The sequence below is a fragment of the Callithrix jacchus genome, chromosome 7 (assembly GCF_049354715.1).
Source record: "Callithrix jacchus isolate 240 chromosome 7, calJac240_pri, whole genome shotgun sequence".
NCBI classification, from domain to species: Eukaryota; Metazoa; Chordata; class Mammalia; order Primates; family Cebidae; genus Callithrix; species Callithrix jacchus.
In genome coordinates, this window is record NC_133508.1 from 135,957,434 (window position 1) to 135,978,309 (window position 20,876).

The 20,876-nt window shown below is 35.0% G+C and overlaps 1 long non-coding RNA gene across 1 annotated transcript in view; it reads right to left on the reverse strand.

The window, feature by feature from the left end:
• The window catches only part of LOC128928227 (uncharacterized), a 58,076-nt gene that overhangs the window by 23,798 nt on the left and 13,402 nt on the right, over positions 1–20,876 (reverse strand). Inside the window, exon 1 of the long non-coding RNA XR_008473050.2 lies at positions 124–20,876. This exon is cut by the window's right edge and continues 13,402 nt beyond it. This is a non-coding gene — a long non-coding RNA (uncharacterized LOC128928227). The remainder of the gene's footprint in view (positions 1–123) is intronic.

Here is a 20,876-nt window from a genome sequence, read left to right on the forward strand (position 1 = left end):
TTCTTTTCATAAAATGAGTTCCATTGTTTATTTTCTTCCAATATAAAGACAGAATATATGCTGTGAAATAGCTAGTTGATAATGGATTATTATCACAGTCAATAAGTTAAAAAAAAATCTTACCTTTTGTCTGATGTGTCAGTTTTATAAATCCATGGCAAAATTGAGTGGCATCTTGATTTTCTGTTGAAATTATTACTTTTATTATGTAGATTATGTAGCATATCTTAGTTTTCAAGAGTTGTACAAAATGGTGAATAATAAATTTTTTTTTTTGCCTAATGCATTTTCAAGTACCTCTAGGTGAATGAAAAAAAAAATGGACAGGAAATAGAATCAGTTTAGAATATTGTCAGGTTCTAATAAATTAAAACCAGCAAAGGAAACAATATGGAACTCTGAATCAGGAAATACAACCAGAAGTGAATTCAATTTAAATGGTGGTTAATTATAATAAACTTCAAACAAAATTTGTAAATCATGTATAAGGCCACTGAATGAAAATTATAACAAAGTTTGCATTTTGTGTCTTTTTATTTACTTTTTCTTCCTCAACTCCTATCCTGACATTGGTATTGTCCTCTGAGAAGCCATTTTATGTGACAAGTAGAAGATAGTTTAAGAACAGAACAGAAGACCAAACACCACATGTTCTCACTCATAGTGGGTGTTGAACAATGAGAACACATGGACACAGGGAGGGGAACATCACACACTGGGGCCTGTCATGGGGTGGGGGGCCAGGGGAGGAATAGTAGGGGGTGGGGTGATTGGGGAGGGATAACATTAGGAGAAATACTTAATGTAGGTGACAGGGGGATGGGTGCAGCAAACCACCATGGCACATGTATACCTATGTAACAAAGCTGCAGGTTCTGCATATGTACCCCAGAACTTAAAGTATAATTTTATAAAAATTTTTTAAAAACTATAATAATGATAAGGGCTAGACAGGAATCTTGGGGAGAAAAAAAATAATTAGCTCAAAATTTAACCAACATCCTCCTTTTTTTTTTTTCTTTTTTTTTGAGTACCAATAAGTCTTTATTTATTCATTGTATTTTTCCAGGGAAAGGAGAAGGTAAGGGAAGAGTCAGCATGTGTTAATAAATGATTAGAAAATGGGAAAGGAAATACCCAGTACAGCAAAATCAGCCATCAAATAAACGCACCCCAGTGATGGGGTCACCAAAGCCCAAAGGGGCTCAATCTCCTGCAGTTTAGGAATGAGGGAAAGGGATCAGGAAAAGAACAGACAGGTACAGGCTTTCCTACCCTCCCTCCCATAAATTCAAGATTTTACACAAAGCTTTGGTTTCTAGCAGTAAACATGGAGTTACATTTGTTTGTCTCCTATTAAATAATCTTGTGGCCACTTTGACATAAGTTTCTAGCACCTACATAAAAGTTTCTGAGTGACTTGAATAAAAATTTATATTCCCTTTCTTGGCCTCCTGACCCCACTTTCTATATGGAAGGCCCCCAATTGTATCTCTCTACTTTAGGATTAAAAATTAAGTAGGTTCGATCCACCTAAAATACAGCAGTGTCTTTCTTTTCTTTTCTTTTTTTTTTTTTTTTTTTTGAGACGGAGTCTTGCTCTGTCACCCAGGCTGGAGTGCAGTGGTGCGATCTCAACTTACTGCAATCTCTACCTCCCAGTTTCAAGTGATTCCCCTGCCTCCGCTGTAATCCCAACATCCTCCTAAAAGATGGAAAGTGATAGTGATGGCATAACTGCTGCCTCAGCCTAAAGAAAACAAAACTACTGTACAAAATACCTCTGTTCTTTTCAAAGCCAAATGATTTTATTTACTATTCCAATGGCTTTACTCGTTTAAATTTCATCACTCAGCAGATAGAAACTGCACCTTGCCAATAACATAGTCATATTGGCTTTTTTCCCTTTATAATTAAAGATTTTAAAGTTTTCTTCTGCATATCACATTACTCTAGACATACATGCTATTTCTCTTCAAATTTTGTTACTAAAAAGTGTGAGCCTCACTTACTAATACATGATAATTGACAGCTTTTTTTACTTTAGGAAAGTATGGAGATGACTGGCTGTTGCATAAAACTTTAGACTGTAGTAAATCCTGTTTCGCTCATAATTCTTGGTTAGAATTTTATTGACCTGTAAAATGCATGACATTTTAGGAGCTTGTAGTAATTTATTTTATCTGTAAAAAAAAGTATCACTGATGAACATTAAATCTAGACATATTCTAGTTTAAACAGATGGTAAAGCAGAAGTAGTGAGAAACTAAATAAATAATAAATAAATTAAAGATAAGTCAGGATTAGTCACAAAGTGAAAATGAAAGCTCTAATAATGACAAGGTTGTGAACAAAACAGTTAAAGAAAATGCAAGACACATAGCTTGGATATCTAAATTCTATTTTTTTTCATAATTTTCTTGGCTTCATTTTATTATGGAATTATCAAATTTAGCTCAATGAATCTAAAACATGCTGAACTTATGGGGAGTGCTGCCGAAATTTTGCAGCATAAACATTAATTTTGTAGGTCCTTAATATAACCTCTATATTGTCAAGTTGTTACATTTAATAGCTTTACTCCTTCAATGAAGATGACTATAATTTCCCTTAGTTAACTATATTTGGTTATATAAACAAACCATTTCAGTAGTAGACCTTGCTTTTTATCGTAAGCATTTTATTTTTATATTAATTTTAATTTCCAGAAAACAGTTGATAATGTTTAAATTGATCATTTTTAGGGAATGCATGTTTGTCATAAGCAACATAAATAAACACATTAATTGCCTTGTCATACTTTTATCTGACAGATGGGTCCCCAGGCATAAAGCCTAACCTTTTATTTTGACACCTGCCACATTTTGCCAGCCCTGACCCTTTTTTCTTTGCCAGAATGTCACTGTGTTCACCATGGTTGCACTAATCTCCGGCTTTTAAAAGGCATAATATTGGAACCCTTCTGAGAATCACTGCTATCAATCAGCTGATACTACAACATAAAGATTTCACAGATCTATCCAACATCCCTTCTCTCCTGCGATTCAAGCACATTTTCTCTTATTTCTATGACCTACTGGCTCAGTAAGATTACATGGAGATTGTTTTAATCTAAGGCCCCATATTGTTAATATCTGACACAAACAATTTAATTTAGCCGTAATTTCAAATTTAGAATTTACTGAAGAATAAAAAAAGAAACTATGATTTCATTTTTGTACTAAGGGAAACTTTTCAGCTGTGAAGCAAATACGCTATTTTAATATAGCTAAGGAGTTAAAATCAATCTGAACATTTTTCTTTTTTAACAAAAGCATCAAGGCAATAAAACATGTTTTGAAAATCATCGTGCAATCTCATACCTACACCTTTGATTTCTGGGATGATTCCAGAAGCCATTAACATATGATTTGTGTCTGGGTTAGTACAACTAAAAGCACATATCTGGTCCAGTAAAGAGTGGGGTTTGGTTCTAAAAAGCTGTGCAAATCGGAAAATCGGAGAACATGCAGAGGGCAGGTGAATTGTAGGAGCTCATCCATTATTAAGATAATTTGGTATAAATTTTAAGTATTTCCTCCTTGAGCAAAATCAGACTATAATTAACTATGAAAAATGTTGTAATTATTCTTTTTTGTGACTAAGTTAGAAACAAAAGAAATAGAAAAGTAGGTATGTAGGAGATAGGTTGTGGTAGCAAACAGGTAGCTCCACAAGATCAACACAGTTTGGTTTACAATCTCATTGCAGAGATATGGATGCCAATAACTTGTCTTTCAAATGTGGTTTTGATTGGTTCTGAAATAAGCTTGTTTGGTATAATATGAAAAGCCTGGGACTATGCTCTGGTTAAGCTAAGCTTCTTGAATAATTCAGAAACATGTTTGTGCCAGCTAGGATATATATGTACATTGTAAGAAGTGTGGGATCTGTGTCTCAGGACATTCAAAGAAAATAATGTTTCATGCCTTGGCCTAAGGGGTACTGGAGGTAATTCTAGAATTCTAGCAGCTTTACGTATTTCAGCCTCAGCAGTTTTTTAATCTTTGGTGATCTACTATTAATATGACTCAGCTGCATTGCACATATTCCTCTTTCTGCCCTGCCCCAATCCAACTTTCACAGATTACTCAAAGTTTCTGCTACTTCACATTTTAACCATGTCTCAAACCTTTGACTGTCACAGAAAAATTTTTTTCTTCACGTATTATATCTAAATCCAGAGACAAAAAGTGATGAGCCCAGCTCATTTTTTGCAGCCTGGCCACACAGTTCATAAATGGCTGGCCAATCTGCTTTTTGGCCCCACTCCATTCAGCTGTAAATTTGAAGAGTTCGTGTTTGGGTTGGGTTAGTGTTAGGGTTAGATCCTGTGTGAGTAAACATAGCAATTTAGATGGCAGATGTTCTGGATGAGGATGATTCTCTTAGAAGGGATATGTCATGATTGACACAAACAATCTCAAAGTGTGGTCCAGAGACTGGAGCTTTTCCATATGCTATTTGTTATCCATCCAAAACAATAAGCACATTGAGATTAACAATTTAGGAACTCTTAGAGCTATTTGCTAAAGTAATTTAATGGCTGTTGAATCTAGTAATAACATATTTGGACTTGTGTTTTGTTTAATCTATTTTCTTAATTTTCTAGTAATTCAATTATATTACTAAAAAATAATGGTTGGCAGCATATTGGGCGGGGTGGGAAGCTGGTCTTTCATTGCAGATATTTTGAGAGAAATTGGATTAGAAGACTCCTAGACTCTAATAGTGGTGCCTCCTTAACCAATTAATAATGATCAAATCTTTATTATCAAATTATAATTCTCTGAACACCAGTTTCCTCCTAAATAAGCAAGGACTATAATGGCAGTAACTCACCTTTCCAAGTTATCAGTCGTGAGAAGACACAGTAGAATGAATTTTGAAAAGCTGTAAGATGCTAATCAGAATTAAGTTAAAATTTTTCTCTATCAATACAAACATACATAACCATATACATGTCACATGGGAGAATTAATCGCCATACTCAACATTATCATAATAAATATATTTATTTTAAGTCTTATCACATTCCCATATAAAATGTAAGATATGGGCAGTGTGGATTTATATTGCTTGTTTCTGTTGTATTTACCAGTTTTTACAGAAGGCAATTTAGAGAGCACATTGATAAAGATGGACGTAGCACTCTGTTCTCAATAAGTTACAGTTTAGATGATTGCATATAAAAGTTAAATAAAAATATTAAGCAGCATAACTCTAAGAACTATTTAGAGAAAGAACATATTTAATAAATGAATGATACAAATGTTAAAGACCAAAGATAGTCAGAGGAAGGAGAGAGGATTTCATGCTACTGTGGCCAGAGGAGAACAGACAGGATTTACAGAGTGTTTTGAAGAATGGACAAGATTTTGATAGATGGAAAGGATGAATGGGGTTATTCTGGGTAGAACAAAACTTTCAAGCAAAACTGTAAGGTCAGAACATCTATGTATACATATGTGTGAATATGTCTGTGTGTGTTCTGGTAGAGAAATGTCAGAAAATATATGAAATTAGAAATATAAATAAAATTTAAAATCCTGAAAGTCAAATTGCAAAATGCAACCTTAATTTGTTTCATTTTTCCACCTATAGTATGATAGTAAGTTATTAAAACTGGGCCCTTTGAAAAAAAATTTCTTTTGCATATATATGTATATATATATATAATTTACTGTCATATTTGTTAAATGTAAATGTTACAAATGAAAAGTAATGTAACAAAGAATTTTCTCCAAATAAAACACAATGCATTATATTGAATGACTTTTTAATCTCAGAAACAATAAAAAGAATAAAAACACAATTTAAAAAATATTAGTATACTTTCCTGTGATCTTCTTACATCTCAATCTATTGCAAAAAACAAACTGAATGACAAGAATTGATTCTCCTGATGGGCAACTCATTATTACTTTACAATAGGGTCACAATAATTAAATTACAGAATATTGCATAGCATGATGTGATTTTGGACCACTGGACCTACAGTGCCTCACTTAGAAAAGTCCACCTAGTAAAAACACTATTATTTTAATAAGTACTGTGATATTGTTAATAATGCAATCTAGTGATTTCAATACAGGCTTTCAGCATTTCACCATTCAATCATGTCATATTAATCTGAAGTACCAAAGTACTGGTAATATTGTTTGTATAATATTGTTTTATTATTATGACATTTTTACAGCATACAATTAAAATCAATGATTTAATTGTTCAATTTATACAAAAAAGACAGGCAAATCATCCACACATACTAAGCAAACATACCGTGGTACTGCAAACTTGTTTTGCAAGAAGAATCCTACTCTGATGACACATGTGTAAGGTGGTGTTGATAGGGAGAGAGGTAACTCTGCACAGGTATCTCCAAGTACACAAAATAAAAGATGGTGAGTACAAACTTGGAAATATTTTAAAAAATAGAAATAAAAATTATAGGTCGAACGTAATTAAAAAGACTGCAGTTCTTGAAAAGAAAAAAGGTAATAACAGATCTTATATTTATGAAAAAAGTAGGATTACCTGAAGATGAAGGAATCAAAGGAAAATATGCAGAAATAGTTTACAGCTTCCTCTAGAGAATTTCCCTGAGCAGTGTAGATGTGAAGATAACTTTTGGAGCAGTTAGAAAAATTACCACAAAATGGTTCAAATGAAGCTTTGCTTCTTTATGTCACAAATCTATAAAATGAAAGAATATTCTTTTGCTTTCCATAATCTTAATCTTTTTTTCCACTTAATCTAGTATTTTGTTTGCTATTTTAATAATACTTTAATTGAATATGAATAATTTATACTGGAATGATGTTTAATATTCCCATACTATGTACTATAAATTTACATTTTGCTTGTTGCATTCTTCCTTGTAATGTTATTTGTAAATGCTTGTATTTGAAATGTATGAAATATTTATTCATTTACTTATTTATTTATTTATTTATTATACTTCAAATTATGGAATACATGTGCAGAAGGTGCAGGTTTGTTACCCAGGTATACACGTACTATAGTGGTTTGCTGCACCTGTCAACCCGTCATCTACATTAGGTATTTCTCCTAATGCTATCCCTCCCCTAGTCACCCCCCACCCCTGACTGGCCCCAGTGTGTGATGTTCTCCTTTCTGTGTCCATGTGTTCTCATTGTTCAATTCCCACTTAAGAGTGAGAACATACGGTGTTTGGTTTTTTGTTCCTATGAAATATTTATTTAGCCTTTTTTCATTGCTTCTTAATGATATTCATATAAACTACCAGAAGTAGTTTATACAGTGTGGACAAATAGTGGAGGATATTTGAATTTGAAAAATCAGTAACTTAAAATTCTTATTAAGGAATCACTGGAGGTTTTTGGACATGACCAGAATTATATTTTACAAGAAGGAAGTATGTATAGAGAGCCAAGTTATATCATTGTTTTTTATATTCTAGATCAACATTAAGTAAGAGACTATAGGCAAAAAGGGAGAATTCAAAGGAGGGTGCAGACGAAGGAATACTGTTGAGGGAAAACCCCACACAATTTGTCAACCCCAGACATGTGGGAAAGAGTCAGAGCCAGGCTAATATCCAAGCTTGGTTTTCTAGGATTATGGTCTTAATATACAGGTACTAGGAAAACGTGTTTAGAGAAGAGAGAAGCTTTCAGATGTGTTGCTTTTGAGGTGATGGTGGGATATCAGGTTGACATTTTTTTCTTGTATATCTTTTAAGGTAGCATTTCATCTGTCTTTTCTCCCTTGTACTACACTCTCAGTCACTTGAGAACTAGGGGTTTGGTCAGTGTTCCCGAGACTTTCACGTAGCACTTCATTCTGTCATCTTAGTATGTATGTTTTCATGGTGAATGAACAAATGAATAAGGTTGCTTTTACTGACCACCTTTTATCCCTGAAATTCTGACGTCCCAGAGTAGGGGATCTTAAGATCAATGCTAATAAAGTTAATAAAAAGACTAGAATGTTGGTTCTCAGCCCTGAATGCACACTGGAATCACTGGGAGGATTTTGAGAAACACTAATGCTCCACCTACAGAGATTCTGATTTAATTGCCCTGGGTGGGATTCACAAAATGGTATTTTTAAATGTTCCCCAGACAATCTGAAGTACACCCAAAGTTAAAAACTTTTGAGTTACAGAGTAAGTGTAGGCTGGGGAAACTTGAATTTTGAATTTAGTTTAAGATTAATTTTCACATACTATATTTACCCCAACAATCAAATCCACCCAAATCAATCTTCTCACTGTCTCTATGCAATGGAATTTAATACCTAATAGATAATGTACATAGAAGAAAGAACTGATCTTAATAGAAAATTCAACTTTTAAGATCTGTATGTAATTATCTGAGATTTGAATATTCAAAAAGAGTATGTTACAGAACCAGAAAGCACGCCATCATAATTCATGCATGGGTGTTTTATTCTGTTCATGCAGTTATCCATTCATTTAACCAACATTCATATTTAATTATGTTTTGGTTGGTTATAACTGGAATTTTAATTAGTATCAATGTGATTCCAAAACAGGCTATTTAAAATTTTAGAATGTATTGATCCTTAATACACATGATGTGATTATTAACAGTATTGATTATCTGGAACCCTGGTAAGACCTTCAAGGTCATTATGGATTTTGAATCCTCTATGCTTTAAAGAGCATTACACTGCACTTGCTGAGGGAGCGGATCCAACTGAAGTAGACATGTCTAACTTTTTAATGTTCTTATTATTTGGTCTTGGTCTCTCTTTAAACACAGATATAACACATATTTTGAAGTACTTTTTACATTGTACATCTCGCCAAACAGCCAATCAATATTAATGAATCCTTCTTGTTTTAGAAAGTAATTGAATGGTTTTAATACTACAGTTGCTAACTCAGGATCCATTAATTCACTTTGAAATTAACTGATTTATTTTCCTTCATAGTTTCCTAAACTGAAAGAAGAAAATATTTCGATTTACTTTTAGTTTTAGTTTTTTCCTGAAACCAGCTTCAAAAAACCTGAAGCCTTCTGGGAAAGGAGAGGACTCAGACTATATGTAAATATTTGAGAGGGCAATTCCTTAAAATCTAAACATGTACCACTCCCCTATCCCTGCCCACGCTTGCTGAACATGGCGTAGGTAGATGGTAAATTCTATAAACAAGTTATCTCTCTTTAGAAACATACAGGGTTGGAGTAAAGCGACAAAGAGGAAAGCAGCCAGGAATAAGGACTATGCAATAGATGATTGCAAGCATGGGCTTGGGAGCCAGGCAGCCTGGGTTAAAATCCCATCTCTGACACTCACCAGCGGTGTAACCCTAAGCCAGTTATCCTTGATGTCTAATTTTCGTAAACTATAAAAATGGGGATAAATGGACTGCCCACTTTTTTAAACTGTTGCAGGGATTAACTAAGTTGTGAGGGCTGGAAAGAAATGGAATCTTACCCAAATCTCCCATCTCCCCAAATCCTTGACAACATTCTTTTCCTCCCTTGGCTTCTAGGATGCTGCCTCATCCTTATTTCCTCCTACCACTTTGATTATTCTTCAAACTCAGACTGTGCAAGACCACTGTCTTTAAGAGCAGTCTACTGGACAACCCTCAATGTCATGGCATCCTATGAAGTTCCTTCCACCTGCTTAAGAAACTTCTCCAAGCTTTGCCTCTTACTGTCTAAGCTGATGTTTTTTTCATGTTTCTTTGCTCAGTCCCTTTAGATGGACTTACACTTGGATGGCTGACCAGGCTTTTGATTTGGCGTATTTCTTCTCAGTTTATCATTCTAGCACCGCAGTGCTTGCTATGGATGACTGGTACTCAGCCCTCTGCACTGGACCAGGCATCCCGGATTCTACCCAGGCCCCAGGTCTGGAAGCCTCACTTTTCTCCTTGGGATGATTACACAGCCCCATACTAGACTTCTTTCTCTCCAATCACTGCTTACAGGATCTAGGACCCTCTGGTTTGCTTATTCCCCACATTCACCTTTTTCTCTAATTTCAGCATTCATAGATAGGTTAATGGAAATAATGATTTAAGCTTGATTGAGTGCTATCATATACCAAGCACTGTTTTGAGATACATAGTATTATTTTCCTCATTTTGCAAATGGGGAAACTGAGGCCCAGAAGTGGTGGGTAATATAACCAAGTCACACAACGAAGGAAAGACTGACAATCCCAGTCCCTTTACTGGGTGTATACTGAGTACGAATTTTAGAAGCAGAGTCACTTTCTGGGTGGGAATCCTGCTTGGTTTGGGATCTGCATGGCCTAAGGTAAACTATTTAACAGGTCTGTGACTTGGTTTATAGTTTATAAAATGGGGATAATTATGCATATCTCCAAAAGTTTGTTTATGTGAGTGTTAAGGGTATAAGCACATGTTGAGCAATTAGAACCCGGCACTTACAAAGTACTTTAATGGTTTGTTATTATTAGTATTATTTTGTTTTGTTTTTTGAGACAGGATCTCCCTCTGTCATCCAGGCTGGAATGCAATGGTGTGATCTGAGCTTCCTGCAGCCTCAACCTCGCAGGCTGAAGTGATCCTCCCACCTCAGCCTCCCAAGTAGCTGAGACCACAGGCAAATGCCACCATGCCCAGCTAATTTTTTGTATTTTTTGTAGAGACAGGGGTTTCGCATGTAGCCCAGGCTGGCCTCGAACTCCTGAGCTCAGGCGATCTATCCGCCTTGGCCTCTCAAAGTGCTGGGATTACAGATGTGAGCCACCACATCCAACCTAGTATTATTACCGCTGTTATTACTGTGTACTGCCTCTCATAATGTCCAAATCACTATCTTTTCTACAAATTTCTCAAGCTCCAGACCTATTTATCCAACTCTACCAGACACCTGCATATTTCACAAATGTCTCAACTCCCTGTTATCTCCCTAACTTATTATTCTAGTAAAACTTACCTTGGTGAATATCATCATCACACCAAGCACAAAAGTTACTCAAGGATCCTCCTTTTTAATTAATTAACCTCAAAAGTTGATTTTCCCATATTTTCCCAGCCTTGTATCTTATCCATCTTCCCTCCTCTCACCCTTACCTGAAGCACACTCATTTCCAGTAATTTTGAAATACTTGATGTTAATTTATTTCATTAAAAAGAAAAAAAAAAGGAACCCTAAGGAAAACTTACTGTATGCTAGGCAAGACACTGATGATGTAAATATGAACAGGACCTAATCTCTGCCTTCAAGAATTTCACAGTCGAATTAGAATCTTACCCAAATCTCCCATCTCCCCAAATTAACAAGCACATTACAAACACATTAACAAAGAGCTGAACTCAATGTGGTGAGGGCTTACAAGACATAGGTCAGGATATTAAAAGAAGGTAGAAAAGATTATGGATGGCCTGGTGAAGAAGGCGATATCAGAGCTCAGTCTAATTTGATAAACAACATGGTACCAGACTCTATGCTAGGGGTTGGGGTATTGTTTATGAGTTGGAGAATCAATGGAAAGGAAAGCATCAAAATCTATTTTAATATAAAGTAGTGAATGCTAAGATAGAGGCACAGCATGTTCTCAAAATGCAATCAAGGTATTTGTAGTTTATCAATAAGAAATTTAGAGAATAGGTCAGGAAGTTTAGTGATAGTTTATACAAATTCCTCTGCTTGATCTGACTTCTTTCATTTTCTTTTCCTGGAAAAACCCATGTTTAAGACTCCAGTTGATACCTTTAGTTCGAAGCTGATCCCAAGTGCATTTGATTCTCAGTGTCTCAGTGTCCTGTCCACCCCACTCCACCCTCAACATTTTGTCTCTTTTTGAACACTGATCTATAAGAGCAAATGTAACTTATTTTTTCAGTTTGATTATTTACACAGTCATCTTCCTCTCAATCTATTATCAAGTGTGTTGTGAAGAGTTTGCCTTAAAAAGCTCAAATTTCTTAGAGTAATCCAATGAATTATCACATTATTGTTAAATCACTTGTCATGCATATTTTCTTCACTGAACATAGGAGCATTTTCCCTAATGTTTCCTATATGCTGAACACTGAACAATCATACCTACCATGGCTGGTGAGCTCTGATTCATGTGGCATCTTTGTACACTCTGGAAAGGAGTTGTATTTGTTAGCTCAGGACAAAACATCATAGAATAGGTAACTTAAACAACAGATATGTATTTTCTCACAGTTTTGGAGGCTAGAAGTTTGAGATCAGGGTGCCAGCTTGAATGGGTTCTGGTGAGCCCTCTTCCTGGCTTGCAGAGGCTGCCTTTTTTGCTGTGTTCTCACATCACACACACACATATTTAAAAGGGCACTGATCTTTAGGGCCTCACTCTTATGATTTCATCTAAACCTAACTTTCTTACAAAGCCCCATCTCCAAATACCATAACATTGGTGGTTAAGGGCTTCAACACAGAATCTGAGCACTGGGTGGAAGCACAGATCAGTCTGGAACATTCCACCCAAACCATTACTCACATGGATTTGCGGGTTAGCCCCACCCTTTCCATCCTGTGGGGTTGCCAGCCCCAGCCCCAAAGCTCTGACTGACTTGAGTCCTCTGAGTGGTTCTGCCTCCAAAGATCTGAGCGGAGACTGTCCAGCCTGTTGAAACTGAGGCTGTGGCTATATCTCTGCATTGCCTCTGGGGCCATTTTTTCCTCTCCTTGAAAAATAGTACAGATAAGCCAACTAGCCCATCATATCAAATCCAAGGTGTCTTGAAGCCTTCATTCTTTTTCTCCCATCTTCATCCCCTTCAGTTCAAACTGGCAAAATTTCTGCTCACATAATCTCATAAACCCTTATCAAACGGTTGTCCAGTCAAACTCTTAGTGTTCTTTTCAGAACAAGTTTTTTCATTTTTGTACAATATAAATAAGCTGAGAATTTCCCAAATCTTCAAGTTCTGGTTCCTTTTTGCTGAACAATTTCTTCCTCAACTTACCCTTTTCTTTTTGCATTCACCAAAAACGGTCAGGAGAAAACCAGCTGCTCCTTTATCACACTGCTTAGAAATCTCAAATATTTACTTTCATCACTCACAAGTTCTACCCTCCCCAAAACACTAGAATACCATTCAGCTAAGTTCTTTGCCACTTTCTAACAAGTATCACCTTTCTTCCAGTTTCCAATAACATATTATTCAATTCCATCTGAGTCCTCACCAGAATCACCTTTACTGTCTGTATTTTTAGGATGCACCTGAAAATTCTTCCAGCCTCTGCTCACTACTCATTTCCAAAGCCATTTCCCCATGTTTAGGTATTAGTTAACAGTAGCACCCCCATTTCCTGGTACCAAAATTTGTCTTAGTTCAGGGTGCTATAACAAAATACCATAGACTGGGTGGCTTCAATAAGATAAATTTATTATCTCACAGATCTAGAGGATAATGCCCAAGATTACAGTACCAGCAAAGTAGATTTTATTCTGAAGCCTCTTCTCTTTCTCATAGGTGGTTGTTATCTCACTGTGTACTCACATGACCTCTTTGTGTGCCTGTGGGGCAAGAGAGAGAGAGAGGGCAAGCTCTCTGGTGTCTTCTCTTTTCAGGGTACTAATCGTGAAGGCCCCACACTCATGACCTCATCTAATACTTATCTCCCAAAGGCCCCATCTGCAAATATTATCACATTGGAGATTAGGCTTTAACATATGATTTTTGGGGACACAATTCAGTCCAAAGCAGGTGCCCTTCCTCAAGACACTTTATGTCCATCTGAAGGCAATTTGTCATAATAAACTAATTTTATTAGAAAAAGGTGTCCTATTGCCATCTGCCAGGAAACTGTTGTAATAAATACTGAAATCTGCAAAGTCTACCATGTGAATGCTCCTTTGGAATTACACAGTAAACAACCTGTGTAACAATTATTCATCACAGTCCAGGTTAATTCATTTTTGTCCTCAACTGACAATTTTTATGTATGATAAGGAAAATCAATGCTTCAAAAATCCATTAAATCAGAAATAAGAGGTTTAGATAGGTAAACTATTTACTCCAAAATTATTACAAAGAAACGCCATCTTAATAAGTAAAGAGTGTGTAGTATATAATTTCAATTTGACAAGACATAATGCTGTGTCACTAAAAAATTGGGCTATAAAAAGTGATAGCTTTTTGCTGAATTTGAGTACAATAATTACTAAGAAAATCCGTTATTTAATAAAAGCAGCTGAGAACCTGTCAGATTCAAAATCACAATGTTGAAATTGACCTAAATAGGTCCACATGTTCGTAATCCTGTTTCCAGAAGGGACCATCCTTAAATCACCCAAAGTAAATGAATACCTTCTTACATAGAGATTAACAATTCATACTATAAAAAATCTTTCCTACACTTAATTTAAATCCATGGTACTTAAAATTTAACCTCTTTTCTCTTGTTCTCTCAATGTCAGAATAGATGTTGCAGCAAATATAAAGTGCCTAGAATGTGGCAGGAACTCTGTAGATGGTTAAAAAAAAAAAATTAATTCATGTAGAACCCTTCTTATTCATGTATTTAGAATACTTTTCAGGCTTCCTTCTTTCCTGGCAAGTTACACTGGTTAAATGTAGTACAAGCAAATATTAATAAATAATCAACTAGTTCATTATACAGTCTGAAATTTTCTTTTTAAAATATGCCATACGGCAGATCATGATCTTAGGTTTCTATTAGAACACATACTGCAGACATGCAAGATTTAACAGGAAGGGAGTAACACTGTAAGCAGCATTGCTTTCAGATCTACAGAAAATGGCATTCTAAGATTTGTGCCAATCCTTCATTTTTAAAAATTGGGAATGCCTATATTTAATAATTTTAGACAATTTTTTAAAAAGAAAATGAGCAGTGTCTTTTCATCACCATGGGCCTTTTACCTATTCTCCTTTTCTTAACTATTTCATATTTTCTAATCTTTTCTCAATATTTCATGATAATTTTTTCCATTCAGCTTCTTATTTCCACATAAAACTATAACATGTTAGAATTTCTCACAATCATCTTTTCTTTCTTTCCTTCGGATTATTTCCTTTATCATAGATTATTTTAGATATATTAGAGTACTTAATGTGTTTGGATTACCACAATAATAATTGGACATAGGACCAATTCTGTACTGACAGATTTTCTTCATTTTATGTAGTCCTATTAAAAGCAGATTTTTTTTATTGTTTTAGTTTTTAACATTCCATGTGCGGAATATTTGTGCTATTTCATGGTAGTTTTACTTTTAATGATACTGGCACATTTAGTGTATTTCCAGTTTTTTAAATTGCATAGAAATAAGGATCCTCAACCACTGCAGTATGAGGGTAGGAGTGGTGCTCCTGTTTTCCTGGTTCTTCGTTACAGCCCGCCTTCAGGAATGGAAATCATCATGGCATAACTGGAGAGCAGCTTATCAGCCACATAAGCTTAGGGAATCTAAAGGAAGAATGCACTGGTTAATTGTGGGTAAGCACAAAAAATAACAAGATCACGTCCTTTACAGGGACATGGATGGAGCTGGAGGCCATTATCCTTAGCAAACAAACTCAGGAAGAGAAAACCAAAAACCGCATGTTCTCTCTTATAAGTGGGAGCTAGATGCTGAGAACACATGGACGCATAGAGAGGAGCACACACTGGGGGCTTAGGAGGGTGAAGGTTGGGAGGAGGGAGAGGATGTGGAAAAAAAAACTAATGAGTACTAGACATAATACCTGGGTGATGAAACAATCTGTACAACAAACTCTCATGACACAAGTTTACTTATGCGACAAACCTGCATTTGTACCCCTGAACTTAATATAAAAGTTAAAAAAAGAAATAATGGGATCATTTCCTTAATTTCAGGGAAATGTAGCAAGAAAAAAATCTTCTTAAAAAAAGACTAAAATTTATATTTCTTTAGCAATTAACATAAGTTTTTTTAACCATTCAGCAGTTAATTTTCACACATTCTCAAAAGATTCAAAAAGCATTATCCACACTTCAATGATTTGATTAATTTTTTTTTTTTTTAGTGAATCAAACAACTTTTTTTTTCCTGATTGCATGAACTGATCGGGTGTTTGATCACTTTAGTGGATGTTGACAATATTACTAATGCCAACAGTTCTTCTGATTAAACTTTGAACTGAGATTATCATGAACTTGACTTTTAATTTCTCATTAAATATGAAAGTTCATACTTATTTCCTTGATGTTTTTTGAAAATTCTCTTGCAAACTATGTCAACTCTCTCTTGGAGAGGAATTAAAAACAAATTTACCTCCTTGATTTTATCAGTTGCCATGTTACTCAAAGTTGTTTTTGTTTTTGTTTTGTTTTGTTTTCTTTAGAGAAAAACCCATTAATCTAAGCAGCAATAATATTAAAAGAATCTATGATGTTTTTAAAGTATTGCTACAATATAAATGAGAGTTATTAATCTGCGACACACCAATCCACCTCCACAGGAAATCTACCTAATTACATAATAAACAGGTTGCTCCTTTTCTGCCACCTACAGCCTTTTCTCTTTGTTAATACGATTATAGTAGCTGCTAATCTCTATAACTTGAAAAACCAGGCACACAAGCTTAGAAAGTCACTGATAAATAAGTTTTTAAGATGGGGCCTTCATTGTTTGTGAAGAGCTCATCATTCAACAATTACATGTTTGACAAGTTTAACAAGCTCAAACTTGACAATGAAATGGACTGCTGCTTAAAACAATACAAAACATCCTTTTAGGGGAAATTGATAAACCTCTTCTGGGGAAATGAGATCCATTTTCATGTCGACTGAGTTTAAGTTGCCATGAAAGTGATAATATAGGGGGAAAATAAATGAATTTTTATTACATATTTAGTGTTAATTCAGGTGCCTCTTGATATCTCCCCAAATTAATTTGTTAAAAATAAAATAGCCTGTTGACAATCTATTTTTATAAATATCTTGTCAAGAAACATTTATGTTTTCTATAATTTAATTGTAGTTTTTCCTTAAGCTATAACAAATAGTGTTTGTGGTACAAATGCCATTTATATCCAAAACTTACTTAGATTTCAAAATATTTTTTATAAATTTATTTGCACATTGTTTCATCCTGAATCATATTCCTTCTTGCTGGATTTATTTATTTCTTAATGAAATATGTCCTTTAGCCTATTTTTCAAGTGAATATAGGGAATTCTGTGTCATTGTGCATCTTTAAACTTCTTTATTCCACCCTCTCTCTTAAATGTTTAACTTTACATTGAGATTTATCTTGTCAGCACTCCTTCATTCTCTTTTGGTCTTTCCTAATGCCAGTAAGGTCTGTTATCAGCCTGATTGTTCCTCTGTAAATTAGCTTTTATCTCTATTTGATTTCAAAATTCTCTCTTTGTCCTTGATGTTCTGCAGTTCCACTACAAAGTGAGGGACTAGGTATAATTTAGGGGTTTTTTTTTGGTCAATGTAGATTTTCAATATAAGTGCTCATTGCTTTCTTCAGTTTTCAAGAAATGTTTCAGCCATCATTTCAAAGATTTCCTCTTCCCTATCAGTACTATTATTTGTTTCTGGAATTCTCATTAGACATATGCCAGGGCTTCTTGTTATTTTTTTTAACGCCTTTAAATTTCTTTTAATATTTCTCTTTTTTTCCTCTCTGTCTCTGTTGCATTTTGTATGCATCGGTCTTCCTATTCACTTATTTTTCTCTTCATCTACATTTAGTCTACATACTCTCTATTATCGTTTTATTTCAATTGTTTGTTATTTTATTTGATTGAAATTTCCTTTTGGCTTAAACTAGTTGGGGCAGGGAACACAGGATTCTATTGTGTTCTGAAGAGATAATGCGATAATTGATTCCAAAGAGCAAATGCCTCTGATAAGACTGTAAGATATACAAGAGAAAGGAAGTTTCATTATCTAGGTAGCCCTACTACCTAGTAAACAGTCTGGCTAATAGTATGTTCTCAATAAATGTTTTCAGTAATGGATTAAATATAAACCAAGTAAACTTTAAACTTCACAACAATATACCTTAATGTTAATATATTGCCTCTACTAATCGTCCATAGTTCAAGTACAGTAATTCTCAAACCAGAGATATTAAAAATCAACTGTAGATCCACAGGTCCTACTATAGAATTTCTGATTTAATAGGTCTGAGGAAAGATCTAAGCATCTGTATTTTCACAACATGTGAAGTCACATAAACTATAATTTTGATTCTGAGAGCCAAAGAAGTATCTTGAGAGAAACATTGAGTGCAATCAGATTTAGAAATGGCAACGATAGAAGGGTTCCTCTTCATGACTTGGTCAGCAGATGGGACAGGAAGAGACTGACAAGGAGGAAAAGCTTTGGAATGAGGGAGCAAAGTTAAATAGGAGAAAAGTTTGAGAAGTTCTGATCCTGTCTTGGAATCCTCCTGTTCTAAAACAAGGCTACCTTGTTTTAAAAATGCACAAATAATAAATATTTAGTCATTAGCTCTAGTAAAGTATACTCATTTTGCAGCACATAATTTTTTTAACTTCTTCACGTGGGTTCTTTTTAAATTAAAGCTAATTGGGAATAGGTAGAAAAGGTTAATATTGGGTCTGTTTCCTTGTGGATCTATTTTTTTGAGATTTGCATTTAATTCTGTGGCATGATAAAATGATAATGTAATGTAATTTAGCTTAATATCTATTTTGTGTTAGATGACAGTTTTATTAAGCAGAACCAATAATCATCATTCAGAGTCATAATGGCCCATTATAAATGGTCTCATTTTCCCTAATTTTAATTTTACCTCTTAGAGTATGCCTTTCTAGAATTGTTAAAGTGGTTATGCTTGGCTTCTTTCATAAATATCATCTTAACAATCAGTATGGAAACATAAGTCATTTAGTAGTTAAGTCCCACTGTTCTACATTTTTGATACAAAACTATTTCAATGTCTTGGTTTCTCTTAATTAAACTTTGAGACTAACAAATTTCAGGAAATTAAATTACCATCCTTTATGTATCAGAGCCTTAACATTGAGATGAATAGACTCTTGTTTCTGGGATGCCACCTTTCTGACTTGTGTTTCTTAGGGTAGAGATGAACAGATTAGACAAAAGAAAGACTTCTCTCCAACAGACTGCAGAATAATCAGATTCACAATTCTCTCTTTGAAACTATTAACACACTAAGGTGGTTTTATGTTTATCCGGCATTTTATTTTTCTTTCTTTTTTTTTCTGAGATGGATTTCTGTCTGTCACCTGGGCTGGAGTGCAGTAGTGTAATCTTGTCCTACTGCAACCTCTGCCTCCCAGACTCAAGCAATCCTCCCACCTCAGCATCCCAAGTAGCTGGCATGCACCACCACGCCCAGCGAATTTTTGTACTTTTTGGAGAGACAGGGTTTCACCCCGTTACACAGGCTGGACTCAAACTGAGCTCAGGCCATCTGCCCACTTCTGCTGGGATTACAGGCGTGAGCCACTGCGCTTGAACTTATCAGGCACTTCTTCTTAGGATGAATAAATTTAGGCAACAATTGGATTTTCTGTCTCAACAATTGCAACAAGAGATGGGAGTTTAGAGGAGGGAGAAAACGGAGTTATTTGGGTCATAAATACTTCAGGGCAGAGAGGGCCTTAGAAGTTTCCTCATTTTAAGGCTCTTTTGAGTAACATCAAATATCTGTTTAAGGTAGTACAGTTTATTGAGCATTCTCACTTGTATCCTTTCATATAGGCCTACACCATTCCTTTCAGAGGAAGATCACTATTATTCTAAACTTACACTGAGAGGACTAAGTGTAGAGAAATTAACTCACATCCAAGCCAGTTACCTAGTTTGAGTGGAGGCAAAGCATAAGCTTTTTTCACAACATCAGAGTTTTTACAGTCAGAACACATCCCAGAGGCTTTGGATGCCTGGGAACAGAGGCAAAAGGTCAAATAAGTTCAAAAAACGAAGGTGGAAGGTCATCTCAAATACAAACTTTACCAGTTTTATATTATTGTCCGGGGACCAGCATGCAACAATTGCTTAGAATTCAAGGAAAGTCAACTCCTTTCAGCTTCTGTCATGGGCACTATAGGTGGCTCCTGTTGCTTTTGAGTAATAATTCTATTTCATCTATACATGATTAAATAGAACTCTCTTCTATAAAATTTGCGCCTGGATGAACCAAAGATGTATTTTCAAGCATTCAAGAGTATGCAGGGAAAAATCAGATCCACTCATGGATACAAACATGGATTATAACCTATGATGCTACTATGTAGTTTGATATTTTACTTTACACAATTCATTTATTTATTCAATAAATAATCAGTGAGTGCCAGAACTGTGTTATGCACTGATGTCATTGAGAAAGAAATATAGTCTCTGCCCATATAAAGCTCATACTCTGGTGGGGCGGGAAGCATTGATAATACAACATGGTAAATAAAATAGAACTTTTAGTAGGCCATGGGAATGTGGAAGAAGAGACTTTAAGGCAAGCTTTCAGTTATCTTTTGAGATGATTATTTCACTGTGATTCATTTACATACATGCACATCAATGATTGAAAGTATGTATGTATATATGTAGCTATACTCTTTCTTAGTTGCCACTCACTTTTAAAAATAACGTTCCCAATTTGTCCAGAGAATCCCCAGAAAGAACGGTAGGTTAGAAGTGCTTTGATTGGTCTTGGAGCATATAGTTTAACCTAATAGATATTGGACTATCTTTAATGTGGGGATAATGATAAGCCATGCTGAGAATAGCATTTAAAAAATCTTAGATACATTAATGAAAGAAGTACTTTTATTTTTAACCCAACAGATGTTTACTTTCTGGGTTATAACTATCTCTGAAAACATTAGCATGATTGGAAAGCTGTACCTACCCATGAATTCTGACAGTTTA